The 24,651-nt window shown below is 47.4% G+C and overlaps 1 long non-coding RNA gene and 1 pseudogene across 1 annotated transcript in view; one reads left to right on the top strand and one right to left on the bottom strand.

Annotated features, from left to right (window-relative positions):
• Gm52427 overlaps positions 1-24,370 on the top strand; it is a 33,319-nt gene extending 8,949 nt beyond the window's left edge. The window contains exon 3 of the long non-coding RNA XR_003953078.1: positions 24,270-24,370. This is a non-coding gene — a long non-coding RNA (predicted gene, 52427). The remainder of the gene's footprint in view (positions 1-24,269) is intronic.
• Positions 18,548-18,917, bottom strand: Rpl23a-ps13 (ribosomal protein L23A, pseudogene 13; annotated as a pseudogene).
• Positions 24,371-24,651: the final 281 nt, after the last annotated feature.

Raw genomic sequence — 24,651 nt, 5'->3', positions numbered from 1 at the left:
TTATGGGATACCACACCCGATTTATTAGGCACAGAGAGCTATGGCTCAGGACTTTAAGTAGGGCTCAGTTGAGCTGATCTCTTGCTCTTGTGCCATCTGAATTGGTGGTTGTGCAAGGTCTTGAGGTGATGGCTTCCATCACCTGGTTGGTGCTTTGGAGATGTGCCATTGCCTGCTGCTTCCATTATAACAACCATCCCGAGAGAACCAGGAGGAAGCTGTGTAGCGTTTGTTCAGCTTGCCTCAGCAGTCATGTGGCCTCATGCAGCCCTATAGCACAGTAGCGCTTGAAGGAATCAGGGTCTCACTCAGGTCCAAGGGAAAGAGACACAGAGCCAAATTCTAACACAAATGGTAGCAAAGAATTTTGGGCCATGTTTTAAAACAGCTGTAGTTTCTATTCTTAGACAGGTGTACATTTAACTTTGTATTTTATAGGTCTGTGAATGACCCACTAATATTAAGATGTCTTTTGATCCTTCCAACAAACCTCCTGATGAAAGCCACGTGATTGCACCCATCACACTGATGAGGGAACTGATTTTCATGGGGACGCTGTGATTTAATCAAATGTGAGGCATAACGGTCTGAGCCTTGAACTCAGTTTTCCAAATAATGGATTCTGAAGGGTAGGTGGTATTATCACGAGAAGGGCAGAGAGTTGTCATGGATCTTCAGAAGCGTCCCTGATGCCTACCTTTGGAAACAGTGTCTTTAATGCCTAATGAGCTGGTTTGGCTCCAGCCTTTAATCCCAGCACTCATGAGGCCGAGGCAGGCAGATCTCTAAGTTTAAGGCCAGCCTGGTCTACAAAGTGAGTTCTAGGACAGCCAGGGCTACACAGAGAAACCCTGTCTCGAAAAAGCAAGCAAGCAACAACAATACATGTCCACCAGATGTTTTCAGGGAAGGTAATGTGGGTGTGGTGGGTGGGGGCTATCATTTCTCCTAAGGCTGGAGACTTAGTGGAAGCCCTTCGCTATGAAAAACCTCTGCAGCTACTACCTTTCCTCTTTCTCTTCCCATCTTCCAATCATCACCCAGGGAGGTGGGGGGTGGGGTAACAATAAAATGCTAATTCATCAAATACAAATGTACAGAAGGCAAGCACAGATAGAATGGCCGCTCACTGGGTAAATATTTGATCAGCAAGTAAAAATTCCAATTTGCACTATTTGTCCAAGGTGAAAAGTATATTAGGGAATGGATGTAATGGGGGTTAAGTAGGCCTGCAGGAGGTCTCCAGGACACCGCCCCCAGAAGCCCTTGGCTTCTTACTAACCCAAGTGACATGCAAGTCTGGGCTGGACAGCTCCAACAGCTCGTGCAGGTAGCTGAGGTTGGCTGCTCCTCTTTACCTAACACACCCCCAGCTTCTTCCCCAGCTAGAGTAGCTCTACATATTCTGTTGCATTACCATACAAGTGGAAGTGGCTCTTGGCTATTCCCACTGCTTTACATCATCATTTGTAGCAAAGAAGTAGCCACACTGGCTCGATGTGGAGGGCAATGTAGTTGGGAGATTGGGAATGTGTTTAAAGGAGAAACCAGGACTAAATTTTGCCCATGCTGTTTACTTCAGCCCTACATTGCCCCAGACCTATTAGCTTCTTCAGGACCCTTACCATTAACTCAGGGAGACAGTTGTGTTTTGATAAACCAGGAGCAATGCGTATATCTGGAGAATGCATGCACTATGTCAACAAAGCATGTGAGTGAGTGAAAGTTGGGGCGGTGTGGGGCCAGCTCTGGATTCTCTGGAGATGAAGCCGACTGGCTGTAAAACTAGTTACAGCTGGCGCCTGGCAAAGCTGAGGAAGAAGTGGGCTGAACTGGAGGCCAGTGAGGACCACTTCCGCCACTGATGATGGGCCAAGCGGTGGCTGCTTTGTGGTCCTGATTGGTTTGTCCTATTTAACTGTAGCTGGTCCTGGGCTGCCCAGTGTCCTGGTGGGTGACACAATAAAGGTTAATGAGCAGTGCTGCAGAAAGCCATAAGTATCAGGCCTCCTGCAGTGCCAAGCTGTGGTGGCCTCTGGTTTACTTGGAGGCTGTGCCAGAGTGGAAGAGAATCGCACAAGGACGAAATCAGAGCAGAGTTCTCCTCCCTGGGCCTTGGGTAATTTAGCAAATCAAACCCACCGGGGTTGGGATCAGGTCAGGCTGGGTACCAGACACATCAGCCTCCAGAGGAACAGTGAGGGGTAACTGGGCCCAGAGGAAAAGCAAGAGAGCTATCTGTACAGATGTGCTAAACCCCCAGAAATTCAGGATGTGGCTGAGTCAGAGGAGCACAGCCTGGATTCCCCTTTGCAAAAGGCCTGATAGCCCAGCTGTGGGCCTTGCCATCTGTAGGCAGCTTCCAGCTGTGAGACGTTCAAGGTCAGCTTCAGCTGCTGAGAACACATTGCTTAAGGTCATACTCTCCTAGGGTGGTCACTCTTACAAAAGCCTCCCCATTTTGGCTCAGAAATTGGACTTTCTGGAACTTTCTTCTCTAAGTTAGTGGAGACTCAGCAAGGCCTACATCTCAACTCAACTCAACTCCTCCTACTGTCCCCAGTCCTGCTTTCCCCCCTCCTTCCCTTCATAGGCCCCTCGATCTCCCTGTCCCAAGCCTGTTCTTAGTGACTGCTTCCAGAGAGCTTAAGCTCACAGAGAGTAGCATGTCCTTTAGTTATGAATTCTGTCCCAGAAGCCAGCAGAAGTGCAGATGTCTCTGGGGGAATTGGTCCAGTTTCTCTTAAATTGTTCCAGAAGTTTCTACCAATGTACATTTCTACTGGACATATTTTCAGTTTCTTTGAGAGGTTATTCCAGTAATCAGAGGTGATTTCCAGTGGTAGGGCACTCAGCTGGCGTGTGTGAGGCCCTGGGTTCCACTACAGTACTGAAGAAAAAAGAAAAAGAAAAGAAGAGAAAAGAAAAGAGAGAGTACCGGTGAGATGGCCCAGGGGGTAACAGCTCTTGCCAGCAAGCCTGATTGATGGCCCAAGTTTGAGCCCTGGGACCTACATGGTGGAAGGAGAGACCCGACTTCTTCAAGTTCTGCCCTTTTACCCTCTGCTTATCTATGTACATGCACTTGCACATGCTCGCACACACATACAGTAATAAAAACATTTTTAAAAGACAGAACACATCTGTGAGGGACCACCCCCAGCCTCAACCTTCCAGATGCATTTCATCCTGTTCTTCCTTCCCAGACTACCTTGCCCCATCCCCATCTTGCTGAAGCCCATCCTTCTAGCACCTGTACCTGCAAAGGACACTCTGAGCCCCGTGTACCTCTTCTCTTCTTTGTTCCCAGTCTTCTGTGGCTCTCTGCCACAGGGAGCCATCAGTGCCCCTCTGCATACAGACTCCCCACCTCTCACCAGCCACCCAGCCTTTATTGTCAGTATGGGGACCAAACCAAATCACTTTAATCATTGGTTCGTCAACATGGCCATCACTGCTACCTTAGTCTCACCAATTAGGTTCCATGCCTTCATGATAGTCTCTGTCTTCTCCCTTTGGCAAAGACAAGGGCCAACCTGGGACTCCAGCTGTCACCTCCAGAGGGCCTCCAGGGGAGGCCCAGTTCCCATCAGCAAGAAACTTCTCTGACCTGCTTGGCAGCTGCCTCCCTTAACACCAGAGGCCTAATTAGTAGCTCCAATTTCCTCCTCCTCCTCTTTCTCCTCTTCTGCCCGACCTTTTACCCTGACGGGTACCCCAGAGTCAGGACAGAGTGGTACAGTTGTCGGAAAAGAGGGTGGATTTTCAGCCATCACATGGTAACAGCATGGAGTACAAGTTCTCACTTTGCATTCCTGGTTGCGGCTAGCTCAGTTCAACATCTATTTACCATATATTGTGTGGCTGACCCCAGCTGAAAGCAGGGTCTGCCAGGGTGCTGGAGAGTCAGTGAGGGCCCAGCTTCAGGGACAGCCACCCAGGATCCTGCTCTTCTAGATCTGAGCAGCTGGGGGGAAGGCTGGCCTGAGCCAGCTGCCAGGTCTCCAGGGGTTTGCTTACTGGGGACTGGCTCCTGCCTTAGCCAGGAGACTAGGGCTCAAGTGAGACAGGTTCCTCTTGAACTCCCTCTCTGCTTCATTTCTACAATCAGAAAGGCAGCCCAGCCCAAATGAGATGCCCACATTTTATTGCTCAGAGTGTTTTAGTTCTCATTTGGCTTCGTTTGGAATAGAGGTTTTACTAAGTGGCATAAATTGAGCCTAACAAATTTTAAAACTAAAACAGCAACACCCTCAATGCTTAACACTGTAATTGGTGAGATAAAAAGTGAGTTGTAGAGGGGTGGAAGAGATGGGAGGGAGGCATAAGAGGAGGGGGGATGGGCAGCCAGGCCATTTTCCCAGCCCCTGTAGTCAATGCATAGGGATATCTCTAGACCCCAGGAGTACACTGTGCCGTGTTTTTGTGCAGCATAGCTGTTTGCCCTTACAGCAGAGGAGACTTTCATGTAAGAAGTCCTTCTAGCCCCCCTGAAGCCTCCATCCAGGAGCCTAGCTCACTTGGACATTTGAATTCTATTTTGGAGGGGCTGACAAGGCCTGAGGGGGGCACTAACTGCTGGGAGAGGTGGTGCCAAGGTGGGTAGGATGGGAAAGGAGAGAAAGGGACACACTAGCCTCCATTCCTGCTTCTGGGGTAAATTGTGGTGAAGGGTAATAAGTGTGTGACAAGGACTTATGATCGTATCTGTTCCCAAAGAGATGGCCAGGTCACTACAGAGGTGCACTGAGTGTACTTTGGGGTACCCGGACTCTCATTTTCCTTTAAGGTTCCATAGGTGAAGACACTCTATGAAGAAACAAGCCCGAGTGACTAGGGAGCATCCCTGGAGGGCTTTGGGTACGGAGAGTGAGGGTTCTGGTAGCAGCCAGAGAGGTCATTTAAGGCCGCCCACTGGCTACCCTAGCCAGGATTGATCACCCCCTCTCAGGAACTGGCCAGCACTTGATGGCTCAGGACTTGATTCTGAGCATGCTTATAGGGAGCTTTGGCCTGCAGACAGAAAGGGGGGGGGGCTGCTTGGCAGCAGCCATCTCCAGCTGGCAGACAAGCTTTGCTCTGTGTGGTCACGGGTGACCTTGGCTGAGCCCCCAAATTCTCCAATTTTACTTTCTCCAGGGTGATGGCTACCACAACACTCTTGGCTTTGTTTTGTTTTGTTTGCACTGCTGGAGAAGGAACTCAGGGCCTCCTGGTCCACCAGGCAAGTTCTCTGCTACTGAGTCACACTGCTGCCCAACCACAAAAGTCTTGAAAGCAGAACTAAGACATGCAAGATGAAAATGCTTTCATTCCCTCCCCCACAAGTTGTTATGACAACACCTTGCTTTAGGATACCCTTAATATTAAGGCTCAGAACTGTATTTAAAACACAAGGTCCATCAAGATACTCAACCTCAGGGGGCCTAGAATGACAGCACGGTTGGTACAATGCTGGCTGCACAACCAGGAGGAACTGAGTCCCATCTCTAGCACCCACATCGAGATCCCAGCATGGCAGTGCTTGCTTGTTATCCCAATACTGGGAGCCAGAGACAGGAGGATCCTGGAGTGCTCTTAATCATTAGGACATATCTCCAGTCCTGCTTTTATTTCTTTAGTGTATGTGAGGCTATGAGAGCCTACAGATGCATGTGTGTGTGTATGTGTGTACAAATAATTTTCTATATATGCCGGTGTCTTAGTTACCGTTTTATTGCTGGGAAGAGACACTATGACCAAGGCAATTCTTATAAAAGGAAGCATTTAACTGAGGGCTTACTTACAGTTTCAAAGAGTTAGTCCATAAACATCACAGCAGAAATCATGGTGGGAAGTAGACAGGCATAACTCTGGAGGAGTACCTGAGAGCTTTGATCCTGATCCAAAGTCAGAGGCAGAGGCAGAGAAAGGGAGAGGGGAAAGGAGAGGGGAGAGGGGAGAGGGGAGAGGGGAGGAGAGGGGAGAGGGGAGGAGAGGGGAGGAGAGGGGAGAGGGGGGAAGAGGGGAGAGGGGGGGAGAGGGGAGGAGAGGGAAGAGGGGAGGAGAGGGGAGAGGGGAGGAGAGGGGGAGGGGAAGGGGGAGGGGGAGGGAGAAGAGGGAGAAACTGGGCCTAGCAAGGGCTTTCGAAACCACAAAGCTCACTCTCAGTGACATACCTCCTCCAGCAAAGCCACACCTCCCAATCCCTCTCAAACAGTTCTACTCCCTGCATTCAAACAGATGAACTTATATAGACCATTCTCTTGCAAATCACTATAGCAGAGAAGCTCAACCCAGAGCTCTGACACAAGAAAAGTATTCAGTGCAGTCATGTGTCACTTGATAGGACACAGACTAGGAAAACGTTGCTATGTGATTACATCATTTTGTAAACATCTGAGAGTGTTCACAAATCTAAATGGTACAGGTTGAGCTAATGCAATTCAACAGAGCTGTAAAAATGGGGTGCTTAAGACTGCTGCTGCTATGATGGAGTAGGCTGTTTTACAGTAGACATTTTTTTTTCTAATAACTAGAAGAACTTACCTCTAAAATGATCAAAAATATAGTAAGGTAAATGCATAAGCCAATAACAGGCATTTAATAGCAATTATTATATATGCACAGCATCTTTGTTAACACTATATCACAGGCACATAAGTAACATTCTACACTGCCATGACACCAGGTCACAGGGACTTTTCATCTCCGTTACATTCTTATGGGATGATCATCTTATTTTTAGTCCATGGTCAAAGTTGCTTTATGCTGGCCATGACTCTACAAAGCACTCAACCACCGAACTCCATCCTAACATACTTTTTCCCTTCTTATTTTGAGACAGAGTCTCACTTAGTTCCCTAGACTGGCACATTTAAGTGGTGTACAAGCAAAACATTCACACATCTAAAATTTTTTTAAAGTTAAAAAAAAAAATCTCTGAACCTGGTAGTATCTGTCAAATTTTCAAATGTGCATACTCCTTGATATAGTGATTCCTCTACTGGGAGTTGATGCCCCTTGCATGTGTTATGCCATGCTACAGGCAGCTATTGCTACAAAACCAACTGTGTAGGTTTGAATGAGAATGGTCCCTACAGGCTCATGCGTTTGAGTATTTGGTCCTCAGTTTGTGGAGCTGTTTGGGAAGGATTAGGAGGTGTGGCCTTGTTGGAGAAGGTGTGTCACTGGGGATGGTTTTTTTTTTTTTTTTAAAGATTTATTTATTTATTATATGTAAGTACACTGTAGTTGTCTTCAGACACTCCAGAAGAGGGCATCAGATCTTGTTACAGATGGTTGTGAGCCACCATGTGGTTGCTGGGATTTGAACTCTGGACCTTCGGAAGAGCAGTCGGGTGCTCTTACCCACTGAGCCATCTCACCAGCCCTGGGGGTGGGTTTTGAGGTTTCAAAAGACTCACAGGATTCCTAGTGTGCTCTTTATCTCCGGCTTGCCCTTTGAGATGTATCAGGCCTTTGTTGCACCATCATGTACTCTAAGCCCTTGTAATCATTGGTTGTCCTGGAACTCACAATGTAGAGCAGGTTGGTCTTAAACTCAGATATCTACCTTTTGCTTCCAAAGTTCTGGGACTAAAGGCATGTACCACCATGCCAGGCACTGTTATTACTTCTTGGTTTGTTGAGTGGTCCTATTGGTTTGCGTTAGACTAGCCTCATTTTGTCTAGGTTCCCCTGGTGGATCTGTGGTCAGCAGACAGATGGGCTGGGAAATGAGGCTCTGTTCCATACCCCGTGTACCCAGCCAGCCCAGGTTTGCCTTATGCATTTGGAGACACACAAAGAAGAAAAGTACATAAAGTACTTTTAAAAGCAGCTGTTTACATCATTTGCTAAACAAGTCATGTGGTGAAGGGGCAAGGAAACATACTGGCATCTTTAGTGAGAGGAGCAGACTGAGTAAAGGTCAAAGGGCAAGAGGAAAAGACTCGGTGCCGTAGGCATGATCAATCCGCTGCGTGAGTGAAACAAAGGCATGTGGTTACTTACTGCAGCACGGCTGGTGACAGAACCAACTGAGACAGCCATCAGGAAGAGGCGGGCTAAATGAACCATGTCTACACTCTAGAAACATCTGTGGCTGGAAAAAAAAATGAAGAAGCGCTGTGTCTGGTTGGAGAAGTCCTGAAGGTAGACAATTCAACAAAAAAATCCCCGAACAAGTAAGTGCATAAGAGTGTGTGTGTGTGTGTGTGTGTGTGTGTGTGTGTGTGTGTGTAGTAGGCAAACTGTGAAGATATGTAGGACTCTATGGAGCTGAGGAGAGGGTTCAATGGGTAAAAGTGCTTCTTGCCATGTGAGCATGAGAACCTGAGTTCAAATCCCCAAGTCTTGCATTAAAAAAAGCCTGCCATGGCTGTGCATGCCTGCGATTTCAGTGCTGTAGGGGCTGAGGCAGGTAGATCCCAGAGTGCACAGGCTATCTGCCCTGTCAGAAACACAGAGTGTCAAGTTCAATGAGATACCTGGTTTCAAGGGAAGAAGTTGGAGAGTTATAGAGCAGGACACTCACTGTCTTCTTGTAGCTTCCATGTAGGAGTGCATGCATCTACATACATGTGCACAGACATAGGTATATATCACAAACACACAGAGAAAGAAACTGTGCATTTCTATCCATTACTGCTTGCATACAGTAACTATACAAATGAGCATGGGTAGGGGCTCCAGATAGAGATAGAGGGGACATTTTTCATTATATGCATAAAGTAAGTCTCAGACTCCTACAATAACACAGATATAAAAATTAACATTAAACAGCTTCATGGGTGTGCTCACTAAATAAACTCGGAGAAAATACAAACAGCGACTTCTGTGGCCTCCGGAAATCTCTCTAGAGTTCTCTATAGAGAACTTGACCATTACATTTGAGGTCCTGGGTTTGAATTCCATCACACCAGTAAATAAATACAAAATTTAAATCAATGGAAATTAATAAATCAAAAGTGAAACAGTGATCCTCCAGCCTCTGTCTCCTAAGTGCTGGGCTTGTAGGCATGTGCCACTCCTAACATAAGTCTTACGTTCTAACCTGCTTTTCTTTTGTTTGGTCTTTTAAGAGGGTTTCCCTATGTGGACCTGGCTTGCCTTGAACTTGCAGTGATCCTCCTGTCTCTGTTTCTTAAGTGCCACTACTCCTGGCCTGTTTTCTGTTTTGTGGAATCATTTTGGAAAAAAATATTGTTTGTGTGTAAAAGGACAAGTGCCTGCCCCTTCCCACCCCACTGGGTTGTCCTGTCTCCAACGAATGACAACAGGTTACCCCTCTGCTTCTGACCAGGCACTGACATTTCTGAAGGATTCGAGAGTCTATGCGTTGCTTTAAACTGGGATGTATTTCTCAGCTCTTCAAATGTCAGCGTGCCGCTCTGCTAGGACAGGATCCCATTTCTCAGGAAATGTCTAGAGCCAAGTGCCGATGGGTTTCTGTGATGTCACCAAGCTCTGGCAAGCAAGCAGCTACTGAATAACAGCAGGCTCACTTGTGAGCCTGCGGCAGGGGCATAACTCAACAGAGCCTCTGTGCCAGGACTGAAGCCACTTGGCGTGCCACTCTAGCTGTCTTATTTTCCTGCTTACTCATCCTCCTGTCCATAGGCTCCTATTGTACAAGTGGAGGCCAGAGCCTATGTCTATTCCTCTCTTCTATCTACCACCACCAGGACACAAGAAAGAACACTGGGGCTGTTGGCTTGGAGCTACTGAAGATTCTGGAAGCCTCTCGAGAAATTAAATGGCCATTCTATGCCTGTGCCTATTATGCAGCAATAAGCACTCATCACATCCCTGGTACCGCCACTGTTCTCCATGGATCCACTGAGGACTGTGCCCGGAACCCCCATCCTACAAGGATGGGGAAGATTGACAGCTAAGCAAGTGTTTATGTGAAAGTCTAAGGCTTGCTTTTTAGTAAGTCTTTCTTGTTGCAGGAGGGAAATAACTCAGTCCAAATGAACTTAAAAAAGAAAATGACCTCCAAGCACTCGCTCTGTTTATAAGAGAAGCTGGCATCTCATAGAACTTTGGTAGCAGCAGGGTTTGGGACACAAGGAACCCAGGAATGTCTTTGCTTCCTGCTTCTCTCATGTCGGCTTCCTCTTCCTCTTCCTCTTTGTCTTCATCTTCATCTTCCTCCTCCTTCAGCGACAGACTCCAGCTCCAGCTCCTGGGATTAGAGCTGACCATGTTGGATCCAAAAATTCCAGGGTAGGGTTTCATTGGCTCTGTTCTGGTCCAACCAACTTTGGTGAGGGTCCTGTTACACATTACTAACATAGGTTGTCCTTGGAGGCTCCAAGATTTCTCAGAGAGTAAAGGTTTGTGGAAGAGGTGCTAGTAACACCGAAAGTATTTCTTCCAGAGTGATACATAGCCCATGCATTTCTACTTGTTAACTTCCTATGAATTGCTGTCTTTATTTCTTGATTTTTTTTTTGTACAGTGTGTATGTGGTGACGGTGGAGGTGAGGTATGTGCACAGGGTGTGTGGCTTTTGTGCTGGTGTGCTTTCAGGCCAGAAGGCATTAGATTCCTGAAGCTGGAGTTACAGGTGGTGCTGGGAACTAAACTTGGATCCTCTTCCAGAGAAGTTTGTGCTGTTAATTTCTGAGTGATCTCTCCAGCCCTACTTTTTAAAAATGTATATTTAAAAAAATGTTTGAGATAACATAATGACATCAATTCTCCCTTCTTTTTTAAAATTTTTTTTTTACACTTATTTACCGAGTGTGTGGATAGGGGGACACACAAGTGCATGGTATGCTTGTGGAAGTGAAAGGACAACTTGCTCTTCTCTCTTTCAATCATGTGGGTTCTGGGGATCAGCCACAGTTGTCAGGCTTGGTGGCAAGTGCTCCCTTGCCCACCGAGTCCGTTGCCAGCTCTTATATCCTAGTTTTAAAGTTGCTTTTCAGTGTGGGTCCTTCTCAACTATTGTGTTCTGCTTCTGGGCGTTTTGATGTACTCTGTGAGCTTTCGTCTGTGATGGATGATCTTTGTAGGAAGCCCACTGCTGGCATCTTGCGGGTCATGTATGGTGGGGCAAGGCTGGTCTCCTGGTTGTGTGGATTGGAGGGGAGGCTCCAAAGGCCATGCAATGGTAGGCGTCAGTCTCAGAGTTTAAGAAGAGCCCTGGACGATGAATAAGTGTATATTAATTACTCCACCCAATGGCCACATCAGCCATCGAGCATCAGCACGGAGCATCAGCAGAGGAGCACCTTTAACCTTCCTTCATCTGTATCAGCGGAAGAAGCAGCCTTACTAGGTTCTGGCCCTGTGTCCTGGAGGGGATGGAGGGGTAGAGGCCTGAAAGCCATTGCTTTGCCTAGTACCTCTTTTAGTCAGCAAGGATGCTGGCAGGGCTCAGGGTGCCTGATGGCACCTGGATGGTACCCATGTAGGTTCTTTGGTAGAAACCAAAGAAGGGGCAGGCTAAAGGCGGCAGGCTGAGGGGGAAATGTAAAGACATTTTAAAAGCCTTTCTTCTTCCATTCTGCTTCTCTCCACCCACCGTCTCTTGACATCTTACCTCATGTCAGTCCTCAGTCTTCCTTGGGTCTTCCCATCAATCTTTGACTACCTTCTACAATCCATAGTGCCTTCTTAATTTGCTGGAGTTTCTAGGTTTGGGACAAAGACCCAGTAGCCCAGAATAGCATACCTCTTACCTTGGCTGACTTTGACCTCATACTTTCTCTTAAACATGGCTTCTCCCCGGCATCTGCTCAGTCCTGGCTCCGGTTGAATTCAGCCCAGCTGCTGTCCTACTTCCTGATGGCTTCAGAGAGCAGGGTTTAGCCTCTTAGCTCCTTTCTGGATATCTGATCCCTAGCCATCCCTGGTGAGCGGCTTTATCTCTCATCTCAGGGTTAAACAGCTTGGAACACACTCTCTGTGGCTGGCAGAGAACTTACACATCTGCCAGAGGCCACTGCCATTGAATTCATAACTCTGAGCGGAGGGGACAAGCTGCTGAAATCACTGTTCTTCAGCCCTAGGAAGAGAAAGGTGTGTGTATGTGTGTGTCCTAGATGAGTGACAACCGCACATGGATATGGGTCATTCAGAAGAATGCCCTAGATTGGAGGGGAGGAGCTTGCCAAGGGTGGTGAGGATGGCAGGTGTGGACACTCAGAGGGCTCTGGGCCAGTGGCTAGTTACTACACGGCGACAGGAGCGTTTCAGTATTTTAGTAACTGGTACAGCTGTCGTAGCCATGCATTGCAGCTGAATGTCAATGCAGGTTGTAGGTGGCAGTGAGCAGCTGGGCTGTCACAATGACAGTAAAAGCAGATGGAGTGGTTATAAACTGCGACAGGAGAAAATTTTGTCTTATCACTGGAAAACTTATATCACTATCTTTTACCAAGGAGGGGGTGGGCAAACTGTAAGCTGGGTAGCATCAGGCCTTCAAAATGGACCAGGAGGCTGCCATCGAGGAATAGGTACAAAGGAGGGTTTTGGGGCTTTTTTTTCTTATTTGCTAGCAAAGACCCCCAGGTTATTTGCAGCCATGATTAAGGAGAGACCTTTCTAGAGCCTTTGCTGTGTGCCAGGTGTGGTGCTGGACTTGGCATCACAAAGATCAAGAGGCTGGCTCCCTGTTTCCCTGAAGTTCATAATAGTATCACTGGAATGTTATGGCTTGCATAGGAAATGTCAACTACAGGCTTGTTTTCTGAATGTCTGCTCCCAGCTGGTGGTGCTATTTTGGGTGCCTGTACACTGGTGGCAGGTCAATAGGGGAGTGGGACTTTAACAGTTGTGACTGGTTGTAGCCACTCTCTGATGCTCGGCTCACAGAGCTGCTCCAATGGTTATGAACTCTACCATTCCTTTCCTCGATGGTTGATCACCATCATCAACTTAACAGGATTTCAAATCACCATGGAAACAAATCTCTGGGCATGCCTGTGAAGGATTATCAAAATTAGGTTAATAGAGATGGGAACGCCCACTCTAAGTGTGGACAGTGTTGCTCCATGGACTGCGTTTCTGAGAGTAAAGGAAAAGATGAGAGCAAACCTGGCACTCTGTCTTCTTCCTGACAGTCGAGACAATATGACTGGTTGTCCCCACTCCTGTTGCCTCGAGTTACCCCGCATGACAGACTGTACCCGCGAACTGTGGGCTAGAATAGGTCCTTCTTTAAGTTGCTTCAGTCAGTGTGTTTTATCAACACAAGAGACCAATACATATCTTTTCCAAAATGAATTACGACTCCAAAGCTCTGGGCTCAAATAAATCACATCCCTCGTAAGTATTTCTGTCAGGCTTTTTTGTCACAGCAATATAACAGCAGCTAATATTGCAGGGTGGTGGTGGCAGTGGTGGCGGTTGCGGTGGTGACACAGGCCTTTAGTCCCATGACTCCAGGAAGCAGAGGCAGGCAGATCTCTGGATCTCTGTGAGTTCGAGACCAGCCTGATCTACAAATCACATCCAGGACAACTAGGGCTTGTTACAGAGAGAAACCCTGTCTCGAAAATCAAAACAGAATTAAACAAAGCAGCTAATACGACTAAGACAGATAAGGTGGGGGTTAGGATACCTAACCCAAAAGATAAACAACAGACCAGAGAGTATACCAGGCACACTGAATGAATCCACAGAGGGAAGTGTTGGGCAAGCACTTAGGGGGTAGCAGTTTAGGGCTGGTATGGCTGAGGAAAGGACTTCCTGTCCGAAATTGGTTAAAATCAGTCTCAGAAAGCTTTTCTTTGGCTTCTAGAAATCACTACTTGCTTGTGATCGTCACTTCCAGACATCGGGTCACTGTTTGTCCTTGAAAGTACTCAGAGCCTCTCACCTTGCCAGTGTGAAGCCAGCACTGCTTAGCTGTGCTCTGCTGGGATCAGAGCCAGCCAGAGAGGGCCAAGTTCAGAGGAGCTCTGGGGGGCTGCTCTGGGCATGCTCCTTCCGAGGTTTCTCCAGTGCCACAAGGAGCTCACCTCTCTTTCTTAGAGGGGCAGCCCCAAATCAAACTGCTGACTCGAAGAGAGAAGGCTGGTCTCTCCAGGTGAATGCCAGAGTGTCACTTGCCCTTTTTCCAGGGACTCCATGTGGGAAGATGAGTTTGGGTGACAGTCCAGAGCTAGAAGTACTTGCTCTGCTCTAGGACATCCTCAGGGCTTCCAGACCCTGCAAGATCAAAGCACTACTTTGCAAAGGCTTTAACCCCACAATTCAACATGGTGCCCTCCATACCGTCCCTGAAGGCTGTGAGATGAAGGGGATGGTTAAAAACAAAAGAATGAACCAGGTGTGGGGCGCATGCCTTTACTCTCAGCACTTGGGAGGCAGAGGCAGGCAAATCACTGTGAGTTTGAGGCCAGCCTGATGTACAGAATAAGTTCCAGGAGAGCCAGGGCTACACAGAGAAACCCTGTTTCAAAAAAAACCTAAGCAACAACCAAACCAAATCTAAGTGCAGAACAGTTCCCAATACCCTCTGCCATTCTTTTAGTGTGTGTGTGTGTGGGGGGGGGGTGGTTAAACAGACATGAAATTCACCATCTTAGCCATTAACAATTTTATTTTTATTTATGTTTATGTGTGTGTCTGTGTGAATGTATGCCATACATGTGGGTGCCTATGGAGACTAGAAATGGGTATCAGATCCTCTGGAGCTGTAATTATAGAGGCTTGTGAGCTGCCTGATATGGGTGCTGGGAACTGAACTTGGGTCTGCTAAAAGAACAGTAAGCACTTTTAACTATTGAGCCATCTCTCAGCCTAATCTAAGCCTTCAATTCCATGGTAGTAAATACATTCTCAAGGTTTGCAGTCATCCCACAGAACTCTTTGCAGTCTGTAAAACCGTAACTCTTTACCCATTAAATACTAGCTCCTCCCCAGTCCTGGCTCCTGCTCCCAGCCCCTGGCATCCACCACCCACTCTCTGCCTCCGTGATTGCCACTTTGGTATCTCATTAAAACCGAGTTTCCTTAGGGCAGAAAATCACTTTATAGGTGCTACACAGGTGTGATCACATTCAAGTTGTCAGATTTGCAAAGATGACACCTGAAGACACACACCCTGTCCTGATTTTGTCCCACTGGCATAAATACATGTCCTAGCATACACTCATTACCTAGCTAAGAGTTAGCCTTTCTCCTGGGTTGTCATCAGGGAAGATCCATGTGTGGGCAGCTATCAGAGACTGAAAACTATTCAACCCACATGTTGGGGTTATGTTGGTTTGAATACGAATGGCCCCTAGAGGCTCATATATTTGAATGCTTGGCCATCAGGGAGTGGCACTACTTGAGACGGATTAAGAGGTGTGGCCTAGTTGGAGGAAGTGTGTCACTGGGGGCTTTGAGGTTTCAGAAGCTCAAGCTAGTCCCACTGGCTTATTCTTCCTGCTGCCTACAGATCCATATTTAGAACTCTTAGCTCCTTCAGCACCATGTCTGCCCATGAACTGCCATGCTTCCTACCATGATGATAATGGACTGAACTTCTGAACCTGGAAGCCAGCCCCAATTAAATGTTGTTTAGAAGAGTTGCCTTGGTCATGGTGTCTCTTCATAGCAGCAAAACCCCGAGTAAGCCAGGGGTTTTCCATACAAATACTCTGGAAAGATGTTAGATAAAGTAAGGCTGTAGAAATTAAATGGAGCCTTAGTTTTAATTGTTTGCTGTTGACTGTTTTCTGGTCATTACCCCCCACCCCCAATGTGGCTGATTCTTCTAACTTTTAATGACAAGCTGCTTTTATTTCCACTCCTCTGGAGGGCTGGGATTACAGGTGTACACTTGCTATCTCTAGGAAATATACTTGGTATTTTCTGTGGTGCTGGAAATCAAACCCAGGGCCTTCTGCATGATAGGCAGGTACTCTACCTACTGAACCATACCCCCAGTCCATGAAAAACATTCTTCTTTTTTGGAGACAGGATTCTACTACATACCCCCGACTGGCCTGGAACTCACTATGTGGACCAGGCTGGCCTCTGCCTCTGTGGAGCGCTAGGATTAAAGAATGTGCCACCCATGCCTGGCCACCACGCAGAACATTTAAAAAATAAGCATTTCTTCTATTTCTCTCTTCGCAGGCACATCCTTCTTTCTTTTCATCCTTGGTTGGAACATTTCCTGTCACTTGCAGCTGACAACATCTCATCCTGACACTGGCCCTGTCACCAGCTTGTGCTCCTCACAGGGACAGGCTGGCCTTTAGGGACACACTTCTCAGCTGCTCATCCTCCATTCCTTTCTACCCACTGCCTCCTCATCCGTCAGAGTCACTTTACTCTCATAGAACCCAATGGCTGTGTGTGTGTGTGTGTGTGTGTGTGTGTGTGTGTGTGTGTGTGTGAGACTGCCTTATTTACGATGAGTGTCAACTTTCTTGCTGAAGCTCTTTTTCTTCTTTGGTTTCTAGGGCCTTGAATTCCATCACGTACTTCATGTCTCTGGACCGCCCTTGCTATGTTTAGCGTTTCGGGAGCTTCTTTAGCATTCCTCCTAACCCAAGATATTATATTTCCCAGAGATGTAACCTCAGTCCTTCAATGATTTTCTGTATTCCTCACAGTGTCCTCACCACCATCATGGCCACTACCAACCTCACTATCACTACCCTCTTTACCATCTCCACCATCCTCACCATCATCTTCACCATCACCACCATCCTCACCATCACCACTATCTTCACCATCACCACCATCCTCACCATCACCACTATCTTCACCATCACCACCATTCTCACTGTCACCACTGTCTTCACCATCTCTACCACCATCCTCACTATCATCATCACCATCCTCACCATCATCCTCACCACCATCCTCTCACCATCACCACCATCATTGTTGCTTCTACTGTCAATTCACAAACATAATGTCTACTCTTCTAAGCCTCATAACCATCTCATAAGGTAAATATCATGCCCATTTTCCAGGCAACAACACTGAAGCACTTAGACGTTACTCATGTTTGCCTAAGAACAAAGAGTTAGGGACCGCGAAGATGGCTCAGCAGTTCAGAACAGTTGTGACTCTGGTTAAGTGTTGGATTCCCAGCACCCACATGGTGCATTACAACCATCTGTACAGGGGATGTGACATCTTCTTCTGACTCTGCAGACACCAGGCATATACATGGTGTACATACATACATGGAGGCAAATATTCACATGTACCAAGCAAAATCTTTTTTAAAAAAGAACTAAAAATAAGCTAGTGAAATTTATTTTGAAAAGAGGAAGAGGAAGAGGAGGAGGAGGAGAAGGTAGTAGACGTCAGTAATGTTGAAGTCGTGGCTCTCAATACACTACCCTTCTCCTTTCTTAAAATGCTATAGAGCACATGCCTTTAATCCCAGCACTCAGGAGGCAGAGACAGGCAGATTTCTGAGTTCGAGGCCAGCCTGGTCTACAGAGCGAGTTCCAGGACAGCCAGGGCTACCAAGGGAAACCCTGTCTCAAAACAAACAAGCAAACAACCTCAGTGCTCTTTCCTCATCCCTCTTCCTCAGGCAACAGCAGGCCAGGCCCTCATCACTGAGGACTAGGTTACTAGGACGTCCAGCCTCCTAACAAATCCTTCCTTCAGGGACCTCCCATTCCCCCACTGGCCTACAGCATGCCTGTCTGTCAAGCAATGTAGCTTTAAGTAAGCCTCCCTTGAGTCCCTGCTAATATGCTTACGGTGGCTCCCTGATACCTCTTGCACCCTGGTTTGGTTCTCAAAAGACTTCTCCACCTGGGCACATGCTCTTGGCTCCTCAATGCCTCACTCTTTGCCAGGATTCAGAAGCCAGGTGGAAATTATTAGTGTTCACCAACAGTCCCTGCTTCCAGGCATGGAAGAGATTTCAATTCCCTTTTATGATTTTACTGCTCTCTGCAGTTAAGTAGAGGCAGCCACGTGATTAACTCTAGCCAATGAAATCGATCTGGATGTGTGTTTCTTTGACATTGAAGCAATGCAAAGGCCCTGCAGGACTTTCCCACTTGCCTCTACCCCTTGCTGGGATGCTCTGTAGCAGTGTTCCAGATGGTGGAGCCTCCATTAGCTGGAGTCCCTGAGTGACTCTATGGAGCAGAACACGTTCCTTCCTGCATCCACTGACTTGCAGTGAACCTCAAGTGGAAATGAAATTATTCTGTTGAGCTATTGAGATCTGGCGGTTGTTCAGCGGCTTCAAACACAATGAAAGCTTGTTCTTTGCCCATATTCACGTAGGTCAGCAGGAGCCTCCTCTCCTGGTCATCACTCAGGTACCCAGGTAGACAGAGTGTCCATCTTAGCATAGGCTCTGTGATTACCTCCAAGGGTGTGTGTGTGTATGTATGTGTGTGTGTGTGTGTGTGTGTGTGTGTTTTGTCTGCATATATGTTCACTACATTTATGTCTGATGCCTGAGGAGATCAGAAGAGGGCATCAACTCCTCTGGGATGGACATAACTGGTGGTATTTGAGTCACTGTTTGGGTGCTAGGACCCAAACCTGAGTCCTCTGCAAGAGCAATAACTCTTAACTGCTGAGCTATCACACCTTGACTCTTAACGCTTTCCTCCCCCTCTGCCTCTTTTTTATGGTGAAAAAAAAAATGTATGTTTAGAACTAGCCAGCTGAACTCAGTTTAGATGATCCCAATTTTGTTGGCAACACCCAGAGCATCATAATCAGGAACCAACCTAACATAGGCCTTCTCTCCTTCAGGCCCTATCAGGGTATGGGCTTTGGCCACATCAATGTCATAGAGTTTCTTCACAGCCTGTTTGATCTGCTGCTTGTTGGCCTTGACTTACACAGTGAACACAAATGTGTTGTTGTTTTCTGTCCTCTCCATGGCTGACTCAGTGGTCAGGGGCAATTTGATGATGGCATAGTGGTCTAGCTTGTTTCTCCTGGACATGCTCTTCCAAGCATATTAGGGCTGCCTCCAGAGATGCAGGAAGGTGTGTGGTGCCTGGATCTTCTTTTTGTGGCTACGGACGCCTTTCAGCACGGCCTTCTTAGCTTTCAAGGCCTTTGTTTTGGCTTCAGCTTTGGGAGGCTCCTTCTTAGCTTTCAGTGCCATCTTGGCGAAAAGGTTTCACCTAGATGGAACATAAATTATTTCGCTTAACCTTTTCTTGACAGACTTAAGTCCCTGACTTCAAAAGGGGCCAGAAACATAATTTTACAACACACTGAGAGAGTAGGGAGCTAGAACTGTTCGTGACTAGTGAGTAGCGTTGACATCATGACTAGAGGACACCAGATGGGCTGGTCTACATGCCCCACTCTCTCCAGCCTCTGGAACTCACTCCATATCCTTTTCTTATGTTTCACCCATGACTTCTAATGCCCCCATCACCAGGAGCTCCCCTTGGTATTTCCAGAACAATAAGAACATCACTGGGTTTTTTCTTATTCCTAAACTTTTAGGGCTTTTATGGCAGTAAAACTTCAACTGGTTATTCACCGGTTCATATATAGGTATTGGGACCAGTTCAGCTTTTAACAAACACACTCAGCTCCATATAGTCACACATACCTATATCTAAATCAACACTGATTCTCTTTATCTTGTTAAAACAATCACTGGATGGCTGCCTGTGTACGCCAATGATGGGCTCAGTGCTCCTAGATGTTTGTGGGACTGGCTTGGAGTTCACAGCATACCTGAATCCTTGTCTGTCAGGGTGTGATAATTGTGTTTCTTTTATTTGTACATGCAAGAACTGAATGGGTTAGCTTGGAACCTCAGCAGTTATTATTATTATTCCTCCTGAGATCTCTGTAGATAACCATCTAGCTTCTGAAGGTGCGTTTGATTTCTTATTAATAGTTCAAAATTCCCTCAGATCTAAAGAGGAGCCAATGCATCCTGTGCTCATGGTCTTCAGAGGGACCTTGGGTAAAGGTCTTGAAACTGCAGAAAGGTGCTGTATGGCCCGGGGAGAGATGAAGGTGTGGCTTGTAGGTAGGCTCTGTCTTGGAGAAGGCTAGGGAAGAGCTCACTCAGGTTCACTTCCCAGCCAGTGATTTAGGAGATAAAGGAGTGGTATGTGTGTGTGCATCACTGTCTAGATGGGCCATTCTGTAGGATGGTGTACAGACTCTCAGAGGGGCCAAAAAGGGTCAGGCTTCCATTCTCTACAGCAGGGATCTATTTACAACACATGCCATTTTGTCTTGCAGTCCCCTTCTTATCTCACTTTCTGTCTCAATTGTACTTTCTAGACTCACCTTCCAAACAGACTACCTGTTCTTAGGGAATCCAAGCTTACGATAAGGGCAAACACAAGCTCAGTGCAATGAAGCTGCCTCTGACAGGCCTGCCTCCCTCCCCCACCTCTTTTTCTTCAAAGTCTCATCTTATAGCCCAGGCTGGCCTTGAACTTTTGGTAATCTTCCAGGCTCAGCCTCTCAAGGGCTGGATCACAGGCAGGAGCCACTAGTCTTGTCTTCAGCAGTCTTTCTAAAGACTCATTTCATAAGGTTTTGAACCTTGCTCTCTGGTTGAAATAAGTCAATGGCTTCAGAAGAAGCCAGCAGGAAGGGAGATATCTTTGGGTGTGTGTGTCCCAGGAAGTCATCAAGGCGGCCACATTACTGGCTAGGAGGTGAGCTGGAAGCAACCCTTCCCCAGCCTTCTCCAAGCAGAGCCTACTTACAAGGCACACCTTCATCTTCCCCCAGGCTGGATAGCACCTTCCCTCAGTTCCAAGAACTACATTCAAGGGACCTAAGGGACCTCTGAGGCCCATGAGCAGAGGATGCATGCCTGGGTACAGACAGCTTCAGTTACTTTAGCTCCATCCCTTCCCTTTATAACTCTGCCCTACTGTAGAGTATTTCTGTGAAGGATGTGATTGGCTGGGGTGGGGGCAGGACACTGTACTTTGGCTTGGTGGCAGGTCTGACACATAAGCTCTGGGTAGCCCAGCACAAGGTTGTTCAATGAGTCCTGTTTGAATGACATTCTGTCCTTTGGATGAACAGTGGATACAGGCTCCTCAGTGTCTAGACTGACCCTCTCCCTATTTCTGGAAAACCTGAAAGAGGAGGAGCATCAGGAGATACTTAGGGTAGTTAGTCTGCTGATTTATTTTTTTCAAACAGGAAGGAAGATGCTATAGTTTGGATGTTGACCGTCCCTCAAAGGACTCTCAGTTGCACATAATTGGAAGGGGGGAGGGGTCTAGTGTAGAGGTCATTATGAGGATGCTTTGAAGGAACCTGCAGGATCCTGGTCTCTTCACTTTAGTTTTCTTCCCTGGCCCTGTCCGGGAGGGACTTTAAATTGTCATGTACTGCTGTCCCACTCGAAAAACCTAAGAGCTACATGTGAGCCCAATCACAGATGGAATCTCTAAAACCGCGAGCCCAACGAAACCTTTTCCCTTTATAAGTTGATTAGCTCCCAGAGCTGATGGTAACCAAGCCTTGTTGTTGTATGTACTAATGTCAGGGAGTGCCTCTCAAGCCAGCAAAGACTTGTGAGCCAGACAGGGAGGAGAACCTTGACGGTAAGGAGGTGGGGGACAGACAGCTTTGAGAAGCCCCTAGCAGCCAGCTCAGCCTGTTCTTGCCTGCCCTTCCTACCACCTAGAGAGAGTACTCAGGGAGACAGAGCTCTCTGACAGTGCTCTCTTTAGTGTAATGGGAGGTTTGCTTACAGCCCCATGTTTTATATAGGTCCAAAGAAGGGAAGGTTTGCAATTGCCGATGAAAATGAGCTCATTGGAGAAGTTTCTCAAGTTTTTTGGAAGGTCACCTGACAATGGAGACATTTGCCACACTAGTGAGGGTTAGACTGAGGTGGTGACTGCAAAATGACCTCCTAGCCTCTGTACCTCTTCTCATAGCTGGATGGACAGTTAGCATTCTGATAATAATTACCGCTTTCTCATCTGCTGGGTAACCTCTCTGATGGCATCCTGTGTTTTTGACCAATGGATAGCTTATTCTAACCCTGCCTACCTTGAGAACCATCTGAGTTGAACACAACCCTACAAAATAAATTCACGTTCTAGGTATCTTGGTACATCCCTGTTATCTCAGCATTCAGGATATGGAGAATGGAAGATCAGGAGCTCAAGGCCAGCCTGGGCTGCATAAGATCTTGTCTTAAAAGAAAACAACAAATAAAACAAAATGAATTTCAAACTGGGACTGGTGATACAGGTCCTCTATTTCCAGTTACTCAGGAGGCTGAGGCAGGAGGATTGAAAGTTTAAGGCCAGCCTGGCCTACTTTGTGGGAGCCTGTCTTGGAAAATAAGAAAAAGTGTTTGTTTGTTTTTAAATGGGGTTATAGCTCAGCAGTGGAGTGCTTGCCGAGCACATCCAAGGTCCTGGGTTCAATTTCAGATTGTGGTCATTTTTTTTTTCTGTGCCCAGCAGTACACAGTGGGTAGCACTAAGTCTCTTCACCTCCTCTCTTTCTATCTTTCAGTTTTCTGAGACAGGGTCTAGCTATGTAGCTCTGGCTGGTTTCAAACTCTTGGTCCTCTGCTAAGTATCAGGAATGCAGGTATATGCCACCATGCCCAGCTCTCTCTCTGTGCTCTTTTAGGAGTTGGTTGGCAACACAAGGAGCCCCTCTGCAGGCGCTTGACATGAATAAAGAGTGGTCAAAGAGAAGTCATCTTAGCCAGACTGCAGACATCCAGACAGTCGCCCCACAGGGCTGCGAGCTCTGAAGACTCTGCAATTGAGAATGAACAGAACCCAGATTTAGCCAGTTACTATTATCAGCAGGGAAACCGGCTGAGAATTCGGAGCACTCTGAGCTAAACACAGCAATGGGGCCTCTGATTCAGCCAGTCATTGCAAAAGGACTGCTGGCCTTTGCAACCAAGTCCCAGACCAGTATATTTTGGGGTCAGAAAAAAAAATCCATTGAAATTCTCTCTAGCTGTTTGAGAATTGTTGAGAGTAAGATTCGTGCTCCAGCAAGAGCCAGCAGAAAAGCCCATCCCCAAGTCCCCAAACCACAAAAGCTGCTCTCTGCCCTCCTCATTCTTAGCTGACTGAAGTAATCTGGAGCCAGCTTCAGATCGCTGGCTTTGGTGAAAGGCAGGCGATGCTGTTTGGTGGACAGAAGGATCTGCCTCCTGGGGTGAGGTGAGGGAGTGCCCAGTTCCTTACTCATGTTCATCTTTCCCTTCCCCAAACTTCCCTGCATCATTTTCTTTCATGCCAGTTAGATGAGTAGGGTTATTGGCACATCTTACTTGGTACCACAGGGTCCTTCTACCTCTGGGGTTGCCAGGTAACAGAAGAAATGCAAAATAAGTCCCTAGAAACATGGTGCCTTTGGAAGCTGTTTGTCTCTGGGTCCTCAGTGCCTCTCCATCTCTCACTCCCAGTTTCTGCCTTACTTAAATTGTCATCAAACGGAGTAAGAAAAGGCCAGGTAGGGGGCTGAGGGAGACGGCTCAGTTGGCTAATGTGCCTGTGCCACACAAGCATAAGGACCTGAATTTAACCCCCAGAACCCACATAAAAACCAGGATTGTGGGGAACTCACAAAGATCCACCCAGCTTGGGTGACTTGATGAGCTATGGTCTCACTGAGCCCTTGTCTCAAAATAAAGGCAGAGACATCTGATGTGGATGTTCAGCCGCCATATGAGCGTGCACAACATGCACACGGACAGACAGACAGACAGACAGACACACACACACACACACACACACACACACAGAGAGAGAGAGAGAGAGAGAGAGAGAGAGAGAGCCCTAAAGCCTGAACGTCTAACCTCATAAGGCAGAACCAACAGTTTCCATCGGAGAAGCTAGCCAGAGTAGAAGCAAAGGACAGGGGAAATTATTCTTTTCTCCCTGTGATAAAATTGAGTTAGTGCTGGCTGCATTAATGTCCATTTGGAGTGTGAAAGAGCTGTGGTCCAGTTAAAGATGGGGCTGGGGCTGGGGCTGGGGAGGTGAGGCAGCTGCGGCCTCGACTCCCTAGCCCATAGCATCTCTTCCCTTCCTTTTCAAACAGAACCAATAGTTCTCCGGGCAGTGCACTGTCTGGCCCCAATTTGTAAAAGGTGATCTCACTGGAACCTCCACATATAGGGAGAAAGCTGGGGGGCTGTGGCTAAGGATGTGTGGATGGGGTGCTCTGGACAAACCTTCTGTTAGGACTGGTATTTGCCTTTTCATCTGTACAGCCAGTGGGAGCCGAAGGGAGGCCAGGCTGCAGGGTGGGGGATGGGAGAGAAAGCTTCCTGCTTGGCATTTGCAAGCTGGTGGGGAGCGTGCTGCCTCCAGGTTTCAGGCAATCACAAGGCCCATTTGCTCTTGCAGGTTCATTAACGAGGCCCGCGGGAATGACAATTGCCTTGTCCACCGTGTTAACTGGACAGAAGGAAGAGAGAAAAGTCAGTAAGGGGAGAGAGCAACGTTCAGGTTCCTGCTCAACTGGCGCTGCTCCTCTGAACTCTACTGGTGACCTGCCCACAGCTGCCTTGCCTGTCTGTCACTGGGAGGGGCAGGTGGGAGGTGGGAAAGGAGTGTTAAGGGGGTGTTGTCTGTTCCATGGGCTCCCCACTTTCCGCGCGCGTGCACACACACACACACACACACACACCCTTCTTTCTTTTGCATTTGATTCCAGGCCATTTGCTGGGCTCCTGGGTCACTTCTAGACATATTTTCCCAAGTGATGGTTCCCAGAAAACATCTGAGA

Source organism: Mus musculus, chromosome X (assembly GCF_000001635.26).
Source record: "Mus musculus strain C57BL/6J chromosome X, GRCm38.p6 C57BL/6J".
NCBI lineage: Eukaryota > Metazoa > Chordata > Mammalia > Rodentia > Muridae > Mus > Mus musculus.
The sequence above is the reverse complement of the archived record's forward strand: the minus strand, read 5'-3'. Positions and strand labels throughout refer to the sequence as shown.